This window comes from Xenopus laevis, chromosome 2L, assembly GCF_017654675.1.
Source record: "Xenopus laevis strain J_2021 chromosome 2L, Xenopus_laevis_v10.1, whole genome shotgun sequence".
Taxonomy (NCBI): domain Eukaryota; kingdom Metazoa; phylum Chordata; class Amphibia; order Anura; family Pipidae; genus Xenopus; species Xenopus laevis.
In genome coordinates, this window is record NC_054373.1 from 15,173,153 (window position 1) to 15,187,439 (window position 14,287).

The 14,287-nt window shown below is 42.8% G+C and overlaps 1 protein-coding gene across 2 annotated transcripts in view; it reads left to right on the plus strand.

The window, feature by feature from the left end:
* Positions 1-329: 329 nt before the first annotated feature.
* tiam1.L (T cell lymphoma invasion and metastasis L homeolog) overlaps positions 330-14,287 on the plus strand; it is a 228,642-nt gene continuing 214,684 nt past the window's right edge. The window contains exon 1 of one of the 2 annotated variants that reach the window (XM_018245947.2): positions 330-513. The gene's annotated coding sequence lies outside the window, so the exon portion shown is untranslated. The remainder of the gene's footprint in view (positions 514-14,287) is intronic. The other variant, XM_041581580.1, reaches the window with a different exon arrangement.

Genomic DNA, 14,287 nt, shown 5'->3' on the forward strand with positions numbered 1-14,287 from the left:
GTGGACCAATCACAAGGCAGTTTCGGACTGCGCGCTAAAGTTATCCCCAACCACTGCAGATTGCAAATCACGTTCAATGCTGAGGCGCGACCTCTGCCGACAACGGAGTATAGCACACAGACCGTTTTATATATATATATATATATATATATATATATAGAATACAATTTATTTTTGGCAGAAACAGACGGCCTGCCCACTGCAGAGACGTCATCGACCGTCAGTCCAGGTTTCCTGGCTCAGAGTTCTTTGTGTCCCAGGCCCTCCTCTTCTCCGACGCGCATTGGTCAGCCATCAGGCGTGATTGGCAGATTGCTTATCCAATGAACGAGTGAGGCTCACTGAATCTCCGCCCAGCCCGCTGCTCTTGCGGTAAGCAGTGTGGCAGCAGTAGTTGGCAGAGCTTGGGTTTAACCTTTCGGCTGGTATCGCCCCGTGCCCGGTCTGTTTATCCCTGGAGGAGGAGGCGACCGGAGCTTACAGCGTAGGCCTATGGGAGGCACATTAATACAGGTAGGAAGGGGCTGTGAAGGTATGTAGTCGCAGTATCTGCCATTCTGGCTCATTCATAGCTTTGTGCCTTCAGCTGCCTCCTACCCACAGACATGTGCTGCTATTGGCTATTGGGGTGTAGTGGGGACAGTCGTGTGCTCCAGCAGGTAACCTGCCTTTATTGGCATTCGATGGGGATTCTGTATATGTCTCTCTCTATCATCTCTGTTTGCTGCTATGTCTGTGTCTCCATTTTGCAATTTTGGGGTAGAATAGTACAAGGATGATTCCCCTTCTGTCTTCCATCTGATCCCCCAAGTGCTAATCCCTAATTCCCCCAATGGGTAATGGGAGTTATAGTTTAGCAGTAGCTGGTGGGCTGCAGTTTGGCCCTGCCAGACATATGCAGCTCTTATGTTCTGTATTCTTACAGCTAAGTGTCACTTGATGTATGTGTGTGTGATGGGACCTGGGTTATTCCGGGTAATGGGTCTTTCCTTAATTTGGATATTCATACCTTAAAGGAGAAACAAACCCTACCCCCTACCCTACATAGACCCCCTCCCTCCTCTACCCCCCGCCTAGCTGCTACCCCGGGCAAATACCCCTAAATCTTTACTTACCCCTCCGTGCAGATTCTGTCCAGCGGCGTTCACGGCGCCATCTTCAGGCGCCTCAGTAATCTTCAGAATGAGACCGGCATAGTGACGCATGCGCAGTTGGAGCAATTTTCGCATGCGCCGAAACTCATGAAAATTGCTAAAGCACCGGTCTCATGCTGAAGATGGTGCCGTGAACTTTGCTGGACAGAATCTGCACTAGTTGGGTAAGTAAAGACTGAACTTAGCTGGGTAAGTAAAAACTTAGGGGCATTTGCCCGGGGTAGCAGCTAGGCGGGGGTAGGGGGGGTAGGGTAGTCTACTAAAAATCATTCAAACATTAAATAAACCTAATATGCTGGGTTTGCTTCCAACAAGGATGCATTATATCTTCGTTTGGATCAAGTACAATGTAATATTTTATTGTTACAGAGCAAAAGGAAATAATAAAAAAAAAATGTCATTATTTGCTTAAAATTTGGATCTTTCTGGATAACAGGTTTCCTGATAGCGGATCCCATACCTGTATAACCACCATACCACCCTCCAGAACATATCAGATCCTATATATATATATATATATATATATATATATATATATTCCATGATGAAATAAAATATAACATTATTCAAGTCCCAGGAGTGCGCTAACATCCTTTCTATGTACATTCAATCCCAGGAGCAGCACCCGGGCAGACCATACAAGGGTTAATAGTGGGAGTGCGGATCTGTTGATATATACATATATTGTGGATTGTGGATTTCCAGTGTGTGGAACATTGGTCCTTGATGATGTGTTTTGTGAGCCCACCAAGTGTGTGATTCAGTATGACTTATTCATTGCACTACATCAGTGCCAAAAATGCTATTCTCTCTTATGAGTTTCTCGTGTATACTGCTCCTGTGGGTGTTCTATTGGCATCAGTCCTTTTTCCATGTACTAAATATTTTATCCTAAGTTTTTATAAGATTATAGTGCTTAAAATGTATATTGTCTGTGGCTGAAGAATATATGTGTTGTATAACTCAGCAGGAGAATTCACAAAGTTTGATTTAAACAGATGCTTTTTGACTTTGTGTGCTCAGGACTACCTAGCAGGTGTAGTAGGGAGAGATGGTGCCTATAGTAACAGTGGATAATAGTCTCTGGGAAGGGAGTGTGACTGTGGGATAGCAGGTATAGTAGGGAGAGATGGTGCCTATAGTAACAGTGGATAATAGTCTCTGGGAAGGGAGTGTGACTGTGGGATAGCAGGTATAGTAGGGAGAGATGGTGCCTATAGTAACAGTGGGATAATAGTCTCTGGGAAGGGAGTGTGACTGTGGGATAGCAGGTATAGTAGGGAGAGATGGTGCCTATAGTAACAGTGGGATAATAGTCTCTGGGAAGGGACTGTGACTGTGGGATAGCAGGTATAGTAGGGAGAGATGGTGCCTATAGTAACAGTGGATAATAGTCTCTGGGAAGGGAGTGTGACTGTGGGATAGCAGGTATAGTAGGGAGAGATGGTGCCTATAGTAACAGTGGATAATAGTCTCTGGGAAGGGAGTGTGACTGTGGGATAGCAGGTGTAGTAGGGAGAGATGGTGCCTATAGTAACAGTGGATAATAGTCTCTGGGAAGGGAGTGTGACTGTGGGATAGCAGGTATAGTAGGGAGAGATGGTGCCTATAGTAACAGTGGATAATAGTCTCTGGGAAGGGAGTGTGACTGTGGGATAGCAGGTATAGTAGGGAGAGATGGTGCCTATAGTAACAGTGGGATAATAGTCTCTGGGAAGGGAGTGTGACTGTGGGATAGCAGGTATAGTAGGGAGAGATGGTGCCTATAGTAACAGTGGGATAATAGTCTCTGGGAAGGGACTGTGACTGTGGGATAGCAGGTATAGTAGGGAGAGATGGTGCCTATAGTAACAGTGGATAATAGTCTCTGGGAAGGGAGTGTGACTGTGGGATAGCAGGTATAGTAGGGAGAGATGGTGCCTATAGTAACAGTGGATAATAGTCTCTGGGAAGGGAGTGTGACTGTGGGATAGCAGGTATAGTAGGGAGAGATGGTGTCTATAGTAACAGTGGGATAATAGTCTCTGGGAAGGGAGTGTGACTGTGGGATAGCAGGTATAGTAGGGAGAGATGGTGCCTATAGTAACAGTTATTCTTTCCTCGGGGGCAGGTGGATCCCGATACGCTGTGTCTAGAGGTTTTCCAGTGTTCTGTATTAATTAAAATAGTATGCAAATACAATTAGTTCTCATCACTTAGGGTTAGTTCACACGAGGAGATTTGGGGAGAACTAACCCATACGTTTTAAACGAATTGATGTATTGATCCTTGCAACACAGAGCTACGCATATCTGTCTGGGATCTGTGAAGCCTAAAACATTCTTGTAGGCCCTTAATGTTTTGGAGCCATGTGTTATGTGTGTGTACGATGCTCCTCCTGTGGCTCCTGAAATATATGTGAGACTGCACGGGTGGCCTGGCTCCTAAGCATCTCATAAATGTCTTGCACTGGGGACTCCTCAGTAATGCAGAGCACTAGTAGAACAGTTGATCGGAACCTGTGCCTGAAGGGTTTATTTTATGTGGTTCCTGTGTTTATAAACATTACTCCTCCTCGTGTGCTTTCCTGGAAAGGCCACAGTGTCTTACAGTCACATCTGCACACGCTAAAGACACGTTTCTACCACCATGAAATTGCTATGGGAGGGAGTTCTCGCGGGCCATGTAGGATTGGTAGCAAGTTTTGATTCTTGTTCCCCTTTGAATACATTTCACTAAATCTGCAGTAATGTGATCATTTTCAGTTACAGACATATAGAATATCTATTTAATAAGGCTCTAGAACAGCAGCTCCCAGATTGCTCCTCACAGATGCTGGTATTTGTATTGGACTATACAGTGAATAAAATATAAGGATATTATAAGTTATCAAGGAGTCCCATGACCATACTCCAAGGTGATTTCTAATATCCTCACATTTTGCAGCAGGGGGTACTTTATTTATTATAATACACCAGTCATGTGACAGAAATTACATCACTAAGCTGGGATTGTAACCAATGACATCACTCAGCACTGTTTATAAGGATGTAATTTAAAGGATATTCTTGTCTCTTTTGTATTATATGTTTATAAGCACATGCATTGCATTTTAATTTTTGTTATCTTATTTCTCATGATTGGGTCCATTTACAACTCTGAGTAAATTTGAGCGAGGTACAAAAAAAAAAATCTGAATTCATCGGAATTGCCGCATGTAAAAAACTTTCTAGCTCGTTTTATCCATGAATTGATACATTTTTCTGCTGCAAAACAAAACTGGCAGCTACTAATGTATCAGTGGAGTTTAGTGTATATAAGGAGAGCATGTTCATTATTAGGCCGAAGCTGCAATGTAGCAACTAATGTATCAACTTGTAACAGTTAAAAAGTCACTGATTTGCATCATTGAGCTGCTACTAGGAAACACGAGAAGATTAAATTTAATATAACTTAGGGCCCCGTAAGTCTTTTTACTTCTTAGTCGGCAGGGCCTAACCCTCCCTCCAGGGCAACCCTGTTCTAAGCCCATTGGGCCGTGTTGGCGAATTTTCTTTGACGCGGAACACCCTTCAAGTCTATGGGCGTCACTTCCGTGGCGAAACAAGGAGAAAAAAATTCTCCAATCCCTGATCCAGAATCCTTAGTGAAAGATTTGGCCAAATACTGAGCTGATAGGGTAAGAAAGATTTGGCCAAATACTGAGCTGATAGGGTAAAAGAGAACCGGAAGAGAGATTTTGCAGGTGATGAAAAGTCAGGTGATCTTTAGGATTTGGATTTGGTTTGGCCAGGCACGTGGATTTGTCCAAATCCTGGCCAAATGGTGAACAGAATCTTGGATTTGGTGCAGCCCTAATAATAAAAATGGTTTTCAGGAATTGGTGTTATTTTATAAAACAGCAGACACTAGTTCAATAGTCTGTATAAGAGAGATGTGCCACGTCTATATAATAACTTCCTCTGTAGCACATGACCCGGCCTTGCACTTATCCTGGTGTTGGGTGACTAACACAAGGCTTGGAAGGAAATCCATATCAGAGGTCTGAAGGTTAAAACCCCTCATCCTAGTTCTTAGCCAAATCTGCAGAAAATAAAAAAGGAATTGGTGTTGGGGGAAGGGTGGGATGCAGTCAACGAGTCTATCCACTGTCTGCTCCTATCAGACACCATGATGCTGTCATTTGGGAGCTAATCTCCATATGCGGTGCATGATCCCCCTCTGTCTGATATCCAGTTACAATCCTATTTGACAAATGACTTTGTCCCCTGTTATCTCATTTATAAGGTACAGCAATTCTAAATGCACTGATTGGTGCTCGAGTAGCAAGGGAGGCGCAGCTAATCATCCTTATCCACAAAGTGCTTCCCCTAATCAAGAGACCATTGAGCACAATCTGGACTCATATTTGACTCCCCCCTTCCCTGCATAGCTGTGGATGTGCTGATAGGATGCCATACGTTGGGCTGCTGAACATAGCATATTGGCTACCTTTCTGGCAGGTGAAGTGTTAACTCAAGCTGTTTAGTGCTTGTCTGGGCAAGTCATGTGCAAGATTCTTTTGTTCATTTATTGGGAATCATTGTCTGGTCTTGGAATCATTAAGGGCTAGTCCACACGAGGAGATTCGGGGAGATTTTGTCGCCTGGCGACTAATCGCCTCGTCTTTTGAGCGACTATCTCCCCGAACTGCCTCGGCAGTTTCCCCCATAGGTTACAATGCAAAGTCGCCTGCGCTAATGCACACGCAGCGATTCGTTTTCTATAGTCGCCCGAAGTTGCCTCAGTGAGGCAAAAAAACCACAGAGGCAGTTCGGGGATATAGTCGCTCAAAAGACGAGGCGATTAGTCGCCAGGCGACAAAATCTCCCCGAATCTCCTCGTGTGGCCTTACCCTAAAAGGGGATGTAAAACCTAAAGAAAGAAAACTGTATTTCTGATTTTTAATGTACATTTTGTTTAAACTGGGCTTTGCTTTTAAAGATATTTGCAATGGAATGTATAGTTTTTCTTTACGGCCGGTTCTGTCTCTTGAAACAATGTAGCATTGAATGCTTTTTCGCAGGGCTGATAATCGGCTTCTACAACATTGTTTCAAATGACAAACTCGCCCAAAAAGCGAAAGATAGATGCTACTTTTAAAAGCAATTATATTTACAAATAACTTTAAAGGAGAAGGAAAGGTTAAAACTAAGTAAGCCTTATCAGAAAGGTCTATATAAATAAACCAGTAAACCCTCAAAGTAATGCTGCTCTGAGTCCTCTGTCAATAGAAACACTTCATTTCTTTCCTTCTATTGTGTACTCATGGGCTTCTGTATCAGACTTCCTGTTTTCAGCTTAAACCTCATTGCCCCGGGCGTGAGCATGCTCAGTTTGTTCCTCTTCCCCCTCCCTTCTCTGCTGTAATCTGATCCCAGAGCTATAATTGAGCAGGGAGAGACTCAGGCAGGAAGTGATGTCACACCAAGCTAATACTGCAGCTGCTATCCTAAAAAAACAGAGAGATTCTAGAGCTTTTTACTCAGGTATGGTAAAACATTCTACAGAATAAATATAGCATTCTAGCTTTCACTATTGCAGCTAATCTATTGGCAATAAAATGCCTCTGTAGCTTGCCTTCTCCTTTAAAATGTGGATTAAAGGGGTTGTTCAGCTTCCAAACACTTTTTGAGTTGTGTTGTTTTCAGATTGCTTAAATTAAACAAAGGCTTTTTCCAATTGCTTTCCATCTTTTATTTTTTACCATTTTCCCAAAATTAAAGTTTAAATGTTAGTGTCTCTAGTGTTTGAGCCTGGCAGCTCATTGATCCAGCAGCAAATTCTGAACTGTAGCAATTGGCTACATGTAGTTTATAAAATTAGTTGATACATTACTCGGCAGTATCTGTGGAATATTAGCAACTACTGTATCAATTCAACTGAATGAAACTCACGGATTCTGCTCAGCGGGGACAAAAAAATCCACTAAATGTATCAATTTTGAACAGTTTAGACGGTCGGAGACTCCCCCTCCCCAGAGCTGCTTTAGAAAGGTGAGAAATTAGATTTACACTTCAATATCAGAAGAATAGTTACTCACAGAAAATAGAAAGTAATTGGAAAAGTCGGGCAATGTTATCCGATTAGTTGCGCTGAGAGGAAACGCAGGTGACCAGTCGGAGGCGCCGAATATATTTCAAGTTATAGAAACATCGCAGCTACAAACTACATGCATCCAACTGTAGGATGAAGATGCGACGTTCGCATCTGACAGTCGTGTCCTGTGTGATGCATGTAGTTTGTAGCTGCGATGTTTCCATAACTTAAATTATATTCTACGCCTCTATTCTTTCCACTCAGCACGTTGCAGCCGATCACATCGCACCGCGAAGTTCTGCCGTTAATGTATAATGTGAATTTTTTTCTACTGGACAAAATCTTCCTTTTGGCCTTATGCCTCTGCTATGCAAAGGTGTGCACTTTTCATTCATTTATAACATTGGTGTTGACTCACAGACAGGGGCTTTTGTACTGTGTCTGTTCTCTGGTGGAGGAGAGTGATGGTTAAAACATGTGCAACAGCCCAAGGGGCCATACGCAGACATATCTGATCATTTGGCGACCTTGCTAGTTCAGAATTTGGTCACCAACATGCGCCAAATTGGACTGATTCTTAGGGCCAAATATCTGATCATTCACTGGGGCCTGCAGAAGCCCTTTAGGGCTGGACTGGCAATCTGTGGGTTTTGGCAAATGTCAGAGGGTCTGCTGTAAAATGTCATACACAGTCACTATTATTTAGTGGGGAGACTTCCCGTTGATGAGGACCACATCAATGCACCTATGCGTTCTTTTATGATGTGATTTTTAAACTTGCCTGTTTCATATCTCCCAGCAGGTCTGGACTGAGAATCAAAATAGGCCCTGGCATTTCAGGTACCCAGAGGCCCTAACAGGCCACACAGTGGCCCAAACAGCCCCCCACCAGCCCAATAAATAGTGAGTGTCTATGGTATTTTACAGCAGCCCCTCTGGCATTTGCCAGAACCCACAGATTGCCAGTCCGGGCATGTCTCCCGGGCAATATTGGGCTAATCCAGTTGTTTGGAACTAGTTCCAAATGATTGGATTACTATGAAGGAAATAGGCACCGACTGGACAAGGACTGCTGATTCCGTCTTTGATCAGATGGGAAAAAACAATCGATATCTTTTGGTCAGATATCGGTCGGGGAGGCCTGTCTGAGGGCCCCATACACAGGCAGAAATTGGGAGTCTAATAAAAAAACTCTTAAAGGGATCCTGTCATCGGAAAACATGTTTTTTTTTTTTTTTTTTCAAAACGCATCAATTAATAATGCTACTCCAGCAGAATTCTGCACTGAAATCCATTTCTCAAAAGAGCAAACAGATTCTTTTATATTCAATTTTGAAATCTGACATGGGGCTAGACATTCTGTCAATTTCCCAGCTGCCCCTGGTCATGAGACTTGTGCCTGCACTTTAGGAGAGAAATGCTTTCTGGCAGGCTGCTGTTTTTCCTTCTCAATGTAACTGAATGTGTCTCAGTGGGACATGGGTTTTTACTATTGAGTGTTGTTCTTAGATCTACCAGGCAGCTGTTATCTTGTGTTAGGGAGCTGCTATCTGGTTACCTTCCCATTGTTCTTTTGTTTGGCTGCTGGGAGGAAAAGGGAGGGGGTGATATCACTCCAACTTGCAGTACAGCAGTAAAGAGTGATTGAAGTTTATCAGAGCACAAGTCACATGACTTGGGGCAGCTTGGAAATTGACAATATGTCTAGCCCTATGTCAGATTTCAAAAGTGAATATAAAAAAATCGGTTTGCTCTTTTCAGAAATGGATTTCAGTGCAGAATTCTGCTGATTCATTTTGAAAAATTTTTTTTCCCATGACAGTATACCTTTAATATTCGCAAGTGTTTTTTTTTTTACAGTCAGAGATGTGAAGATGTGGAATTGTCTCCCTGAATCAGTGGTACAGGCTGATACATTAGATAGCTTTAAGAAGGGGTTGGATGGTGTTTAGCAAGTGAGGGAATACAGGGATATGGGAGATAGCTCATAGTACAAGTTGATCCAGGGACTGGTCCCATTGCATCTTGGAGTCAGGAAGGAATTTTTTCCCCCTCTGAGGCAAATGGAACAGGCTTCAAATGGGTTTTTTTTTTTGCCTTCCTCTGGATCAACTGGCAGTTAGACCGGTTAAAAAAATTTAAAAGGTTGAACTTGATGGACAAGTGTCTTTTTCTCAACCTAACTTGCTATGTTACTATGTTAAAGGACCCGAATCAGCAGCTTAAATCTGCCCTATGTCTGGCCACCTATTGGGCAGGACTCCACGACCGATTCCACCGCACTGCGCAAAAACGCAGGCGTCACATCAGATGCGACGGAAATAAGGTAAGTAATTTTATTGTCTGATTGGGTTGCAGCGTTGATGCGACACGACTATCGGATGCACACGCTGCGCCTGCATCTGACAGTCATGTCGCATCTCATCAACAATGCGACACGATCTGACAATAGCATTACTTACCTTATTTCCGTTGCATCCGACGTGACGCCTGCATTTTTTCGCAGCGCGGCGGAATTGTCAGTGGAGTCCTGCCCTTCGTCTCAAGAATGGTAATATTTGCATATCCCCAACCATAAGTCCCAGGGGGCGGTATACAGAGAATTGTATGTATCAATATTTGTATTTAGGGTTACTTGCCTACACATCGATGTACAATAAACAATTCAATAATATACTGTAACTGAGAGGGATCAATAGAGTAATACAAACAATTAAGTTCTATGTATTAATAGACGAGTGGGTGGTCCCTATCCTATAAAGCTAATAATCATTTTTGGCAGTGCCATCCAGCTGTTTCCATATTGTGGTCCAATTACATGTACATTGAAGCCAGATTATAATACAGTGATGATGCTGTGGAGTTCTTCCAACATCTGGGAGCAATGAAAAATCTCTCGGAGGGCCACATCAGCCCCCCCTCCAGCTGAAGACCCCGGATTTAAATATATAATGTGTTTGTGCATTGCTTATTGTGTGTATGTTATGTGTAACTTATGTCCTTCACATCACTGCAGAGCAAATATTCCTCAGTGTTCTCTTCTGACCTACAGAAATACTTGCCAGCATGTGAGAGTAATCAGACTAAAGCGTGTGCAAATAGCAAGTGACTGAGCTTGTCCTCTTTTCTTTGCCTTTGGGCTTGTTATGTAGAATTTACCGAGTCATATTTATGATACCCTGCCTGCCATACCTGTTCAATCACAATTCTGCAACTGCCGCTCGGGCTCTTGCTCCTCTACTGCTGTGTGTGTGTGTGTGTGTGTGTGTGTGTATATCCACAGGGAGTCGGCACTCACAATAAAGCGTATAAATTTGCCTGGGTGCACAATCGAAAACCACAATCAAAAATGTATTATTCCCCTAAACTGGAAGTTGGTCCCTTGAACCATCTTAAAGGGATACTATCATGGGGAAAAAAATGTTTTTTCAAAATGAATCAGTTAATAGTGCTGCTCCAGCAGAATTCTGCTCTGAAATCCATTTTTCAAAAGAGCAAACAGATTTCTTTATATTCAATTTTTAAATCTGACATGGGGCTAGACATTTTGTCAATTTCCCAGCTGCCCCTGGTCATGTGACTTGTGCCTGCACTTTAGGAGAGAAATGCTTTCTGGCAGGCTGCTGTTTTTCCTTCTCAATGTAACTGAATGTGTCTCAGTGGGAAATGGGTTTTTACTATTGATTGTTGTTCTTAGATCTATCAGGCAGCTGTTATCTTGTGTTAGGGAGCTGCTATCTGGTTACCTTTCCATTGTTCTTGGCTGCTGGGGGGGGGGCAAGGGAGGGGGTGATATCACTCTAAAGGTGGCCATACACGGATAGATCCGCTCGTTTGGCGATGACGCCAAACGAGCGGATCTCCCTCCGATATGCCCACCTTGAGGTGGGCAATATCGGGCTGATCCGATCGTGGGCCCTAGGGCCCAACGATCGGATCCTAGCGTTCGCCAAACGGGCGGGCGGATCGCGGGACCGCATCAACGAACAGATGCGGCCGCGATCCGACGGGATTTTTAACCCCATCCGATCGAGATCTGGCCGACTTTCGGCCAGATCTCGATCGGGGAAGCCCGTCGGGGGCCCCCATACACGGGCCAATAAGCTGCCGACTTGGTCTGTCGGCAGCTTTTATCGGCCCGTGTATGGCCACCTTTACTTGCAGTACAGCAGTAAAGAGTGATTGAAGTTTATCAGAGCACAAGTCACATGACCAGGGGCAGCTGGGAAATTGACAATATTTCTAGCCCCATGTCAGATTTCAAAATTGAATATAAAAAAAACCTGTTTGCTCTTTTGAGAAATGGATTTCAGTGCAGAATTCTGCTGGATCAGCACTATTAACTGATTCATTTTGAATTTTTTTTTCCCATGACAGTATCCCTTTAAGTAGCCTTCATGATGTTCAGGTTTCTTTCAGTGGGTTTCTCTTGCAAACTCAAATTAATTGGAGCGATTTCAGTTGTTTTTCACCGAAAACTCTTTTTTTTCCATTCGAGTTTTTTCATAAACCAGAAAGAGTTTATTCGAGGTGTAAGAAAACCTCATAAACCTATAAAACTCATCCTTTCATAAATAACCCCCTCCGTGTCTTTGCAGTTTAGTACTAATAGTAAGGAGGAGATAAATAATATATACAAATAGAGAGGTAAATAATATATACAATGACATAAAAGATTAAGAATGAAATGGACACATGAGAAAGGAAGCCACTGTCACTCAGAGCTTACAGTCTAGATGGGTAGTAATGCCCCCCGAAACTTTTTTTTGCCTAATGAAATATTTTAATTCTAAGCAATTTTCCAGTATACATGAAGCATATGAATACCTTCTATTACAAGAAGTCCCTGCCTCCTCTTTAACACATAACTTACCGCTATTTAAAGCTGTATTTGTTTCTGCCTGGCTGGTTCTGTCTGTCTTAAAGCTAACTTAAACGTGAAAAACCCCTTTAAATTTACTAGAAAATCATGTAAACATTAAATAAACCCAATAGGCTGGTTTTGCCTCCAATAAGGATTAATTATATCTTCGTTGGGATCAAGTACAAACTACTGTTTTATTATTACAGAGAAAAAGGAAATCATTTTTTAAAATTTTCAATTATTTCATTAAATTTGAGTCTGTGGGAGACCGCCTTTCCAGAGTTTTCTGAATAAAAGGTGTCCAGATAACTGATCCGATATCTGTACTGTATAACGCATAGGTCCTGCTTTGAAGATATTCTTGGAAGCCGAACCTGAAGGGGCGAGGCCATGGTTGAACAATTGGTTATTCTCCTAGATATTTTTAGAACTACAGCAGGGTTGTTCATATGACAGGTCTATACATTCCTTGCTATTAGATAACTAGGGATCCTAGTTATATTTTGGAACACAAAAGGCAGTTTAGAAAATAAGATACAAAAACTACTTTAAATCTAAATATATCAAGTGTAGTGTTTGGGATCAGCCCAGATGATCTAGTCATTGATATAGTGTATTGGCACTGTCCCAGTTTCTCGAGAGCGTTTGTATTGAGGGATAATCATCTCTAGTAGCCTGTGTTATTGTGTCTCAGTGTGAGTGGCTGGCGTGTGTTACACCACGGGGGGAGCCCAGATCAGACAAGGAGGGTCCTTCACTCAAATCTCTTTAATCCAGGACCTGTCTGTTATTCTTTCCCTCTAATCTTATTGATTGGGTTAATCTGATGTAGATTAGAAGCAAAGGGAGAAAATGGTAAATGAAGCTATTAAAGAGTCAAAGGGTTTCCAAGATACGTTGGCAGTTTATAATGTGTGTGGTTGGGGTACAAGGGATGAACATTTAAGGTAGCCATAGACGCACAGATAATATCGTACAAAACTAATTTTCGTCCGATATTCGTTGCGTGTTTGGTGGAAAAAGAGCCGACCGATATCAGCAGAAGACTTGGATATCGGTCGGCTCGTCGATTGGGCTGGACGGAAAATTTTGATCGGGTGCCTTTGAAGGGACCAAAACATCGGCCATTGTTAGTGCAGAATCGTCAGATACAGATAGAATTCTATTGTTTCTTCCCTTATATCTACCTGTATATCTACCTGTATATCTACCTGTATATCTGACGATTCAACTCTACACTTGTGTATTGAAACGAACAATCTTTCCTGGAAAGATCTTTTCCAAGAAAGATCGTAATCGTTACGTCTATGGCCAACTTTAGCTGGCCATAGATGCAAATACTATTGTACGAAATGAAGATTCATATGATTTTCGGACCGTGTGTGGATTGTCCCAAAATTTTACTTGCCATCGTAATCAGTTGATCGAACGGGTTAAAAGATTTATATCGGCTAATGATAATATATCTGCATGTATTACCTATCTGACCATATCAATGGGAGACTGTCAGTCAATTAATGGCCTGAGCTAGAGTCCTGCATCGGGTACCCGTGGAATACCCGCAAAGTGGTCGGGTTTCAGCCAAAAAGTCCTCAATTCCTTGGCCGTGAGGGCAGTCCGGGGTAACCTGGCTGGGTACCCAACAAAGGTCCGAGCTTGATCCCTCCCACCCTCGTGGTTCTTCCAGTTTTTACATTTTTTGGGGAAGATTCGGCACCGGAATGGCGGCGCTTCCGGGCAAATGTGAAGTTACTTCCGGTTTTGTGTGTCCCCCGGGTCAGAAGTTTTGTCGGCCTAGTACGGGTCGGGTAGCGGGAATGTGCGGGTCAGGTTGCGGGTACTGGTTTCAAAAAATGGACCTGCGCAGGACTGTAGCCCGACCATTGAGTGATTTGTTCTCTTTCCTACTTTATATGAATCTGAATGGTTAGTTGCAGGTCGAAAGATTAGAACAGACATTCATTCATCCAATATAGTCTAATAATCTGCACATCTATGCCCAGATTTAGGTTAATGGGTTCTGTGCAGTGATTGAATGGCTGCTGCACTGATGATAAAATACCAGTTGGACGATACAGTTTTCATTTTGCAATAATAAAGGGGAAGTGAGCCATACCTGTAAGCTGAGTTTATCTTGCATTTAAAGAGATGGTTCACAGTTAAGTTAACTTTTAGTTCCTCCCGAGGAAACTTGGAGCGCCTTCGGAAAACG